Raw genomic sequence first — 12,062 nt, 5'->3', positions numbered from 1 at the left:
CCAAGCTACAGTAACAAAAACAATATGGTAATGGGGCATACAGACAGGTGTATAGACCAATGGAACAGAATAGAGAGCCCAGAAATAAACCCTTGTGTACATGGTCAAATGATCTTCAACAAAGATGCCAAGACTACATAATGGGGAAAGGATAGTCTCCTCAACAACTGGTGTTGGGAAAACTGGGTATCTGGCTGCAAAAGAATGAAGTTAAATCCTTATCTTACACTATATACAGAAGTCAAAATAGATCAAAAACCTAAATGTAAGACCTGAAACTATAAAACTACTAGTAGAAAACAGGGAAGAAGCTTTATAACATTGGATTTGGCAACAATTTCTTGGCTATGACACCAAAAGCACAGGGAACCTAAGCAAAAATAGACATGTGGAATGGCACCAAACTTTAAAACTTCCACACAGCAAAGGAAACAGAGTGGAAACAATCAACAGAGTGAAAAGGCAATGTACAGAATGGCAGAAAATATTTGCAAATCATATATCTGATAAGGGGTTAATATCCATAACAAATCAATGGCAAATAAATAAATAAATAACCCAGTTAAAAAATGGGCAAAGGACTGGAATAGACATTTCTCCAAATAAGATATACAAATGGCCGATAAGGATATGAAAAGATGCTCAGTATCACTAACCATGAGAGAAATGCAAATCAAAACACAATGAATATCATCTCAGACCCGTTAGGATGGTCACTATCAAAAAACAAACAAGCAGAACATAACAAGTGCTGGCAAAGATGTGGAGAAATTGGAACTCTGGCACACTGTTGGGGGGAATGTAAAATGGTGCAGCTGCTGTGAAAAACAGTATGGCAATTTCTGAAAAAATTAAAAATAGAATTACCATATGATTAAGCAATTCCACTTCTTAGTGTATGTCTTAGTCCACTCAGGCTTCTATAACAAAATATCATAAACTGGGTGGCTCATAAACCACAGAAAATTATTTCTCACACTTCTAGAGGCTGGAGGGTCCAAGATCAAGCTGTCAGCATGGTCAGGTTCTGGTGAGAGCCCTCTTCTGGGTTGCAGATTGCTGATTTCTCATTGTGTCCTCACGTGGCAGAGAGCAGGGAGCTAGTTAGCTCCCTGGCCTCTTTCTATAAGGGCACTAATCCTATTCATGAGGGCTCCACCCTCATGGCCTAATTACCACCCAAAGGCCCCATCTCCAAATACCATCACATTAGGATTAGAGTTTCAACATATGAATTTGGAAGGACACAAACATTCAGCCCATAACAGTATGTATCCAAAAGAATTGAAAACAGGATTTTGAAGAGATATTTGCATGTCCATGTTGATAGTAGCATTATTCACAATAGTGACGATGTGGAAGCAGCCTAAGTTTCCTTTGAAGGACAAAACAAAATGTAGTTATATATATTGGGTTGACCAAAAAGTTCATTCGGTTTTTTCTGTAAGATGGCTCTAGTAGTGCTTAGCTGTCTTTAACTTCATTCGAGACAATTTTGTTGGATTGTATCGTGGCAGCTGTCATATCAGGGTGCATTTAAGAAAAAACTTATCAAAATTGGTGAATTTTTGTGTAGCCATTTTAATATTGAAGATGGAAGAAAAAAGCAACATTTTCGGCATATTATGCTTTATTATTTCAAGAAAGGTAAAAACACAACTGAAATGCAAAAAAAGATTTTTGCAGTGTGTGGAGAAGGTGCTGTGACTGATCAAATGTATCAAAAGTGGTTTGCGAAGTCTCGTGCTAGAGATTTATCACTGAACGTTGCTCCATGGTCAGGTAGACCAGTTGAAGTTGACAGTGATCAAATCGAGACATTAATTGAGAACAATTAACGTTATACCATGTGGGAGATAGCCAACATACTCAAAATATCCAAATCAAGTCTTGAAAATCATTCGCACCAGCTTGGTTACATTAAAGGTTTTGATGTTTGGGTTCCACGTAAGTTAAGCGAAAAAAAACCTTCTTGACCGTATTTCCGCACGCTATTCTCTACTTAAACGTAATGAAAACGTTTCGTTTTTAAAACAAATTGTGACGGGCGATGAAAAGTGGATACTGTACAACAATGTGGAACGGAAGAGGTCGTGGGGCAAGCAAAATGAACCACCACCAACCACACCAAAGTCTGGTCTTCATCCAAAGAAGGTGATGTTGTGTATATGGTGGGATTGGAAGGGAGTCCTCTATTATGAGCTCCTTCTGGAAAACCAAAAGATTAATTCCGACAAGTACTGCTCCCAATTAGACCAACTGAAAGCAGCACTCAAAGAAAAGCGTCAGGAATGAGTCAACAGAAGACGCATAATCTTCCATCAGGATACCACAAGACCGCATGTTTCTTTGATGACCAGGCAAAAATTGTTACAGCTTAGGTGGGAAGTTCTGACTCATCCATCATATTCACTAGACATTGCACCTTTGGATTTCCATTTATTTCGGTCTTTACAAAATTCTCTTAATGGAAAGAATTTCAATTCCCTGGAAGACTGTAAAAGACACCTGTAACAATTCTTTGCTCAAAAAGATAAAAAGTTTTGGGAAGATAGAATTATGAAGTTGCCTGAAAAATGGCAGAAGGTAGTGGAACAAAACGATGAATATGCTGTTCAATAAAGTTCTTGGTGAAAATGAGTCTTTTATCTTTACTTAAAAACCGAAGGAACTTTTTGGCCAACCCAATACACAACTAAGAAAATCTTGTCATACGTTACAACATAGACGAACCCTGAGGACACTACGCTAAGTGAAATAGGTCAGTCACAAAAAGACAAATATTGCATGATTCCACTTATATGAGGTTACTAAAGTAGTCAAATTCATAGAAACAGAAAGTAGAATGTGGTTTCCAGGGGCCGAGGGCCGGGGGAGATGGGGAGATGTTCAATTAGTATAGAGCCTCAGTTATGCAAGACGAAAAAGTTCTGGAGATCTGGAGTAACATAGTTAACAATACTGCACTGTACACTTAAAAATGGTTAAGATGGTAATTTTATATTATAAGTTTCTTACCACAATAAAAAAATAAAAGGTACAAATCTGAAAGAAAAAATTCTGGCGGGGGTTGGGGGGGGGTCCCACCATCCTAACCCAATTTCTGGTGCTTGTTCACATTTCCTCCCTGCAGTCACAGTACACAAATACCACTGTCCACTTGAGGGGAAAAAATACTCCATTGTTTTATCCTTGCAAAAGCAATAATGCTCATTGTAAAAAATGCAAACAAGAGACGTGCAAAAATAAAACCCCCTTCAGCACAGCCCACTGCTCAGAAGTGACCTCCAACAGTCAGCCAGACCCTCTCTCAGCCCTTCCTCTACATATTTACAAACACAGGCTGTTCCTTCTCACAGAAACTGAACCGGGGGTACATATTGCTTTGCAAACTCTCTTCGTTTGTTGTATGTGATCAAATCTATTTAATTGCCATTTTTCCAGACTACAACAACATAGGCTGCTGCAGCAGGCCAAAGGTCACAGAGAGATGGGGACCTGAGGACAACGCCCCTCTCTCCTCCCACTACCAGGAAATGCAGAACAGGCTGGCAGGAGCCTCTCCACAGGCTCACGTGCAGGGAAGGAAGGGTTCATATCCCTCATGTCCAGAATTCCTACAAACGTAAAGGAAAATGTCAGTCTAGACAAATGGGCAAACAGAATGGTGGTTGCCAGAGGCGGAGGGTGGGCAGAATGGGTGAGGGTGGTCAAAAGGTACAAACTTACAGTTCTAAGTTCTGGGAATGTACAGCATGGTGACTATAGTTAACAATGCTGTGTTGTATACTTGAAAGTGCTTAGAGAGGAGATCTTAAAAGTTCTCAACACAAGAAAAAAATTTGTCATTCTGTGAGGTGATGGATGTTAACTAAATTTATTGTGGTGATCATATATATATATGTGTGTGTATATATATAAAGTATATATATATATAATCACTATGTTGTGCCCCTTAAACGTGTATAATGTTATATATCAATTATATCTCAATAAAACTGGAAAAAAGAAAACTAGTGAAAACCACTTGCCCCTTTCTTTCAATATATACACCCACTTTTCTATAGGTTTATGCAAACAGAACCAACATATTTACCCTGGTGAAGGCTTGAAAGCTTCTCTCTGTCTCGCGCTCTCTCTCACACACACAGACACACACACTTTTTTTTAAACACAAAATGGGATCATACTTTACACACTGCTGCACAATTGCCTTTTTTGGCCTGACAGAATATCACAGACAACCCTGCAAGTCACTGCATACAGATTGAAGAAGCTCCTTCTTAGCAGTCTACAGTATCCATTAGCATGGCTGTAACCAAATTCATCCACCCATGCCCTAGACGTGGACACTGGAATCGTCACTATGAAGCATGAAGAACACTACAGCAAAAAAAACAAAATGTATTTTTTATGGATAGTTCTGAAAATGGGATTGGTGGGGCAAAGGGCATGCCTATTTCTATTTTAATTGTTAATGCTTGGTGGAAAACGGTATTTTGTTTATGCTTTTATCTGCATTTCCCCAACAAATGGGGAGGTGGTCTGCCTTTCTCATGATTGCATTTCCTCTTCTGTGAAGTGGTTTTGTCCATTTTTCTATTGTTTGACTTTTCCAATTAGTTTGTAGGAATTCCATATGAGAGGTCTTGAGGGGTATGCAGGACATGAAGCTTTTATCTGTATGTAACAAATATTTCTCCTCTCTACAATTGTCTCTAGACTTGTTTATGGGGTCTCCTACCATGTAGACATTTAAATATCTGATATGGTCTAATCTGTCTTTTCCTTTATGGTCTGTCTTTTCCTTACGGTTCCTGGCTTGCTTGAGAAGATCGTCATTACTGCGCCCCCCCCCCAAGATTATATAAGACTTTCCTTAAACTTATATTTTTACTTCTAATTTTTCATATTTAGGTCACTTATCCAGATGGAGGCAACTGTCTTTTTTCACTTATCATGTTCATCCTTCCTCATTAGTTTATATTGATTATCTCACTCTTTTTAAATGCCGCATTCTATTCCACAAAAGATACCCTAACTTATTTAACTTGGAGTACTTTGGGGTATTGAAGTTACTTCTACTTTTAAATGCTATTTAATAATAATAATAGCTACCAGTTATTGAGTGCTTATTACCTGCCAGGCACGGACCTGAACACATTCCACATAGTACCTCATTTAATCCTCACCACAGTTACAGGGTAAATTCTATTATCATTTTTTAATAAGTGAGGAGATACATCTTGTCAAGATTGCACAGCTAGGAAATAAGTGGTGCTAGGATTCTGACCCAATCCAAGTTTGAAGGACTCAAAAGTCCCAAGCTCTTAACCACCATATGCACTTTCTCTAGTATTTACAAATGTCACTTGAAATACTCCATATTTTCATTTCTGTAAGGATGAAGAAAGGGGGGAAATAAACATTTCTTATGTTCTTCCTCTACCCTCAAACCCTTTACTAGATGCTTTCACAAGCTGTCTCCTGGAATTCTTACAAAAGTCCTCTGAGTGGTGGGGTTATCCATTTCCCAGAAACGAAAAGGGAAATTCGGCAAGGTTAAGACACTTATTCAAGGTTCGTAGGCGGGTTCATGGCGGGACCATGGTGAGTTCGAACCCAGTACCATGCAACTCATGTATTCCAACTTTTCACTCAGAAAGCTGTGCTCACTAGCTTTACAAATAACACATTGATGAACCCATACTTTTCTGTTTTTGTCTTTTTCTTTCGCTGCTGTTGAACTATTTCCTTGGGATACATTCCCAGAGTGAGATTACTGAGTCAAAGGGTATAAATACTTTTATGGCTTTCCATCTATACTGCCAAATTGTTATTACAAAGGGCTGCACCCATGTTTTCTGCCACCAGCACTGTAGGGAGCTTCATGGCTTACAGATTCCCATACTCAGGTGGGGAAACTTCGCTTCCAAGGGGTGTCACACCTAACACAGTAAGCCCTGAGGAGAAGAATTTTAGAGCGATCTGATGGATAGTACTCTGTCCCACCCCGCCCCCGCCCAGCCCTGATGTATAGTGGGTTTTGTTTTTTGTTTTGTTTTGCATAACTTTGCCTCTCTTATGAAATCCTTTAAAACGTGACTAAAATGGGATTAAGCATAGTTAGGCTTGTCTTTTAAGAAGAGGACAAATCTGACACCCTTTTCTGACGCAGTCCCCCTTGGGGAAAGCGCTCCCTGCAGCTTGGCCCCTGAGGGGGCAACTCTGAGAGGGGCATCAGGGGAGGGGGCTACCCTGGGAGGAGGCATCTTGGGGAGTGAGCGTGTCGGGGAGGGGGCCGCCCGGGGAGGGGCGGGGGTGAGACGCGGGCCACAGCTAGCCGGCTGGGCGGCCGATGATAAGGCGGGAGCGGCCCGTCGCCACGGCGGCCACGGCCGGGCGGGAAGGCGGGAAGGGGCCCGGCCGGGCGAGAGCAGATAACGCCCGGCGCTCGGGCCGCCGAGACTCGGAGACGCCGCGGCCGCGGGAGATAGAGGCGCCCGGGCTCGGGCGCGGCTCCCGGCTCCCGGCCCCCCGGCGCCCACAGCGGGCAGGTCCGGGGACGGCGGGCGCACCCACGGCCCGGAGGGTTTAGGGCAGCGCAAGGTCCGGGACCGCCCCGCGACCTCAGCGCGCCCGCAGCGCCGGGCCCCCAGCGGGCCCCCATCAGCGCTGGGACCCTGGCTTCGGCCCAGATCGGCCCCGTGACCCCAGACAAAAGTCTCCCCTTGGACTTCGGTTCCCTCCTCTGTAAAACGAGGGCATTGGGGAATCGTTAATAACCTCTCAACACAGGGCGTGTGACAGGCTCTTTACAGTGTACAAGGGCCACTCTCTGTTACCGAGCTTGGCTCTCCAACAGCTCCAGAGGAGAGTTCTGGTGACACTGCCTGCTTCTCACAGATGGGGGTTAAGGAACTGGCCCTGGCCACCTGGCCCCTGAGCATCCTAACAGGGTCCAGGACCCAGAGCTCCACACTTCCTTACCCCACAAAGAGGGGCCTTCCCCCCTGCTCCGAGGCTGACAAGGAAATCTCCAACAGTGGCATTTGCATTCTGCCTTTTCAAATTCCTCAGATTCCCCACATAAAATTCAGTTGGCTGCCAGACAGCCAGGGAGGAGGAGGGCTGGGAGAGGCCTCACAGGGGCAGCCAGGAGCCATAAACTGGCCCCAGCTCTCCAGCAGAGAAACAACTTTGGGAGTGGGTGGAAATTCACACACACACAGGGAACCTCCCTTTAATCACCCCACTGCCAAAATTAAACATCTCCTGACAGCAGCAAGCCGGCGCTGACTTCTCCCCCTGGCATTCAAAGCCCTGCCCATCCTGGCACGGACCCTCCTGTACCTGCCAGGCCTCCACGGCACACTTTCCACTGTATGCAGTTTGCCTGCCTCAATGTCTCACTCACCCTCTTGGCTCCTTGGCAATCCTAAAGCCTTCCTCTTCCTCCCCCACTCACCCCCAGCAAGGATTTAACTCTTCATGGTGCCTTCCTACAGGATTTTCAAGGGTTTGGTTTTTATTTTTTGTTTCGTTTTGTGCTTTGCATTAAATGACCTTCAGAACCGTGCCCCGAGTAAGATTTGACTCCTCTGTAAGACAGCCGCCGCTGATTGCATGCCCACTGTGTGCCAGGCCGTTTCATACAGTATCAAATGCTGTCAACAACCCCAGGAGATAAGAGATATCGCTCCCATTTTACAGATGAGGAAAACTGAGCTTGGAGTGGTCCAAGAGGTCACAGAGCCAGGAACTGGTTTGGCCTAACTCCAGATTCAGGCAGAACGTGAGTAAAAAGCAACTGACTAGGAGACCTTGGTTCTTCTAGGCGTTTTGTCACTAACTCAGCGCTTGGGCAAGCCCCTCTCTTTTTCTGGGCCTCAGTCTACTGGATTACAATGGAGATGACAGCTCCTGCTTCTCAGGGCAGTTGAGGGACTCTGCAGAGAGATGGACATGAGGCTGGACCTGCAGGCCAGCCCCCCCTCCAGGGGAAACTGCAGGTTACAGGTATCCCCCCTTTCTCCCCCAGGAGAAAGCACCGCCTCATGGAAACTGAATTATCTGTGCCCCACCCCCACCCAGGTGGGCCTCTCCTGAAAGTCAGTGTTCCATTTCCCTCTGGCGCCTGGGCAATACTGTCAGTCTCCGGGCCGAAGCCTCTCTGCGCATGCCCCTGACCTTCTGCCCCGTTCCTCCTCATCCCACTCCCAGGCTCTCATGACCCATCTCTCCTCCCTCATTCAAACTTGCTGAAGAAAAAGCCACTCCATCAGTCTCTTACAGTTGAATATGAATGAGGTCAAGTTAGTAGCATGTTCTTCCCAAAATATGCATGTTATCAGCCTGGGATTCTGGACGGTTACTAATTTGGGGTAATACGTCTCTCCCTCTCCGCAGGCAGGAAGGCTGGTCCTGCCCAGTGCATCTGGAGTTCCATATTTTTATATTTTTATTGGTTTTTTCCCCCCTGCCCTCCACATCCTGAGCTGGGGGAGAGAGTTTATAGGAGCCCACTAATTAACAGAGAACAGAAGCCTTGTTTCTTAAATAAAAGCATAGATACACTGTAGGAATAGAAATGGAGAATGCTCCCTGAAGAGTGTTTAAACTTTTAAAAATATCCCCCCCAGGGTCTGGGCAGGTGAACCCTGAGGGCTTTCCCCTGGGGGCAGGGGCACTGGCTGTCCCTCAGGAGAAGGGAGTTTCCTTGGACTCTGAGCTAGACTCTTTTGCAGCGTGGCCTCCAGCTCATGGTGGCCCCCTCTGTGCCCATTCCTCCCCCAGCTGTACCAGCCCTTCCCAACGTGGGTCTCTGGGCAGAGGGGAGAGAAGAGTTAATGACGGCTGTCCCCAGGGTTAGTGGATCTGGGTTCCAGTGTGGTCAGGTGGGGCTATGAGACCTTAGGCAAGTCACTGGCCCTCTCTGGACTTTCCTCTGTCTGAGGAATGGAAGGTACCGGTGAAATGAGCCGTGAGGTCTCCTCCCACTCGGAAGTCCTGCACTCACTGCACTTTATAAACAAGGCCGTTCTGGGAGCTGTAGGCAGACCCAGAGCTCACGTGTAGGTGGCTGGACTTTGGCCTGCAGGCTTAACCCTCAAATCACTTCAGATGTGGGCAGCTCTTCATCCTCATGACGGCACAAAACAGCCTCTACTGTTATACCAATTTCACAGATGTGGAAACGGAGTCTCCGTGTTTGACCTGCCATACAGACCCCGTGAAGAAAGCTAGGCAGAAGGGACTTGCACCTTTCTGCAAATGTGGAAACTGAGGTCTAGAGAAATCCAGCAACTGTCACAGTCCCAGGGCCTTGCTCAACCAGGGTAAGAACCCCTGGAAGCACAAAGTGCAGGCTGAGCGACCGTGGTGAGTTGCTGCCCTTCCTGGACTGTTTCCCTGCGACCCGAAACTAAAGGGATGGTGGTGTGGATGCTCTCACTCAGGAGCAGCCACGCTAAAACGGCCCCTTGATGGAGACACACCTCCTCTTCCCTGAGAGCGCAGTGGTCTGTGTGCTGCCATCTGGTGGCCAGGCCTCATCACTGCAGAAGCTTCAGAGGCGGGGAGGCTCAGGGCCTTCTGGTCCGATTTCCCAGTTTCCAGAGACAATCTGCAAGAGAGGTTTGAGCCTGGATCATAAGGCGACCTGAAGAATTCAGGGAAGCTGGTTTGTCTGCTGGAGCAGCTTCCACTCTGGCCCTGACAAGAGAAGTGCTTCTTCCAGGGACCTGGGGAGCTGGGCCGCTTGCAGAAGCATCTTGCATTCTCCCCTGCCTCACCCCCACCCCTCCCCTGCCGACATCCCCTGCCCTGAGATCCCTGTGCCCACAGCACGAGGGGAGACCAAGGCCTAGGAAGCCAGCCCTTGATTACAATCATACAGCAAATAAGGATGAGGGCAGGCTCCAGGATTATTTCAGTGCTTACTGTGTACATCAAAGCCTAACTTGCTGTGTGACTTTGGACAAATTACACACCATCTCTGAGCCTGTTTCTTCTATGCTGGTCAAATGACATAATGTATGCAAGCTGCTTTGCATATAATAATGAGCTGTGCTTATCATTACTGTTCTGGCAGATGTTTCCATTGTTACGTCTCCTGATCCTCTCCGTGGTAAGGGGTCCTCATAGCCCCGCTTCACAGAGGAGGATGCAGGACCTGAAAAACTTGCCCTGGAATACGTTTAGTAAGTGGTTGGTCAGGAATCCAAACACTGGCTAGTTCAGAAAATGCACACTGAAGGCAAAAGGGGCACAGAGGTGTGATGCCAGAAGCCTACTTTTACTATTTTTATACAATTTTTAAAGGTTACGCCCCATTTACAGTTATTACAAAATACTGGCTATATTTGCCATGTTGTACAATACATCCTTGAGCCTATCTTATACCCAATAGCTTGTACCCTCCCCCACCCCTATATTGTCCCCCTCTGCCACTGGTAACCACTAGTTTGTTCTCTATATTTGTGAGTCTGCTTCTTTTTTGTTATATTCACTTATTTGTTATATTTTTTAGATTCCACATATAAGTGATATCATATAGTATTTGTCTTTCTCTGTCTGACTTATTTCATTTAGCATAATGCCCTCCAAGTCCATTCATGTTGCTGCAAATAGCAAAATTTCATTCTTTTTTATGGCTGAGTAGTACTCCACTGTGTTTATATATATATACCACCTCTTCTTTATCCATTCATCTGTTGATGGACAACTTAGGTTTTTTCCATATCTTGGCTATTGTAAGTAATGTTGCTATGAACATTGGGGTGCATGTATCTTTTCGAATTAGTGGTTTTGTTTTTTTCGAATATATACCCAGGAGTGAAATTGCTGGGTCATATGGTAGTGCTATTTTTAGTTTTTTGAGAAACCTCCATACTGTTTTCCACAATTGGAAGCCTACTTTTAGATGGTTCCGAAAACAGGAAATATGGGAGACAGAGAATGATGAAGCAAAATGGGACAGAATGTAAACAATTGATGAATCTGGCTACAGGTTATACAGGAGTTCTCTGTTCTATGTTTTTTATTATTAATTAATTTATTTATTTATTTATTTTTGGCTGCACTGGGTCTTCGTTGCTGTGCGCGGACTTTCTCTAGCGGTGGTGAGTGGGGGCTACTCTTTGTTTTGGTGCGCAGGCTTCTCACTGCAGTGGCTTCTCTTTTTGCAGAGCACAGGCTCTAGGCGCACAGGCTTCAGTAGTTGTGGCACACGGGCTCAGTAGTTGTGGCTCACAGGCTCAGTAGTTGTGGCTTGTGGGCTCTAGAGCGCAGGCTCAGTAGTTGTGGTGCATGGACATAGTTGCTCCGTGGCATGTGGGATCTTCCCGAACCAGGGCTCGAACCCATGTCCCCTGCATTGACAGGCGGATTCTTAACCACTGCACCACCAGGGAAGTCCCCTCTGTCCTATTTTTTTGCAACTTTTCCATGAATTTGAAATTATATCCAAAAAAATGTTTTAAAGGCCAGCTATTTCAAAATTCTACCTAGTCTCATCTACTACACTCCTGGGGAACAGATGAAAATCCCGGCCTCTCAGCATTCTTTGCTCCCGACCAGTGGCCCCATGCTTGAGTCCTCAGTGGGATGTGACTGCTGGCAACAGACCTGCAGTCCCTCCATAGGAAGCCAGAAGTGCCCCTGCCCAGCAGCCAGCATCACCCCGGTCCCCCGAGCTTCCTCAGGGCCTCTCCTCAGCTTCCCTGTTTCCCAACCCCCCACCTCGCTCCCGCCCAGGTCCCAGCCAGGCTGTGGTGCGAGGCCGAGGTGGGGTTTATTTATAAGTTCCCGCTGATTATGAATCACTGGAGGAACTGCCTGCAGACTGGAGACAAAAGTCTGGGGCCGGCTGGCCGGGAGGAAACGCTCTTTACATTTGACTTTCCCCTCTGGCACAGGCCACCCCGTGCCTGGCCAGGCTCTGCCAGCCCCTTCTGTTCTCAGAGGCAGAGGTGCATTGGCCGCCAAATCTTGTCGGCCTGTCCGCCTTGCTGTGTAAACAGGACCTGGACCTGGCGGCCCGGCCCCGCACTGGAAACGAG

At 46.0% G+C, this 12,062-nt stretch overlaps 1 long non-coding RNA gene across 1 annotated transcript in view; it reads right to left on the bottom strand.

Moving 5' to 3' along the window:
* Nucleotides 1-12,062, bottom strand: part of LOC137231100 (uncharacterized) — a 93,595-nt gene that overhangs the window by 46,547 nt on the left and 34,986 nt on the right. Inside the window, exon 4 of the long non-coding RNA XR_010946399.1 lies at nt 9,498-9,625. This is a non-coding gene — a long non-coding RNA (uncharacterized lncRNA). The remainder of the gene's footprint in view (nt 1-9,497; nt 9,626-12,062) is intronic.

The sequence above is a fragment of the Pseudorca crassidens genome, chromosome 1 (genome assembly GCF_039906515.1).
Source record: "Pseudorca crassidens isolate mPseCra1 chromosome 1, mPseCra1.hap1, whole genome shotgun sequence".
NCBI classification, from domain to species: domain Eukaryota; kingdom Metazoa; phylum Chordata; class Mammalia; order Artiodactyla; family Delphinidae; genus Pseudorca; species Pseudorca crassidens.
This window is presented reverse-complemented; position numbering and strand designations above follow the sequence as displayed.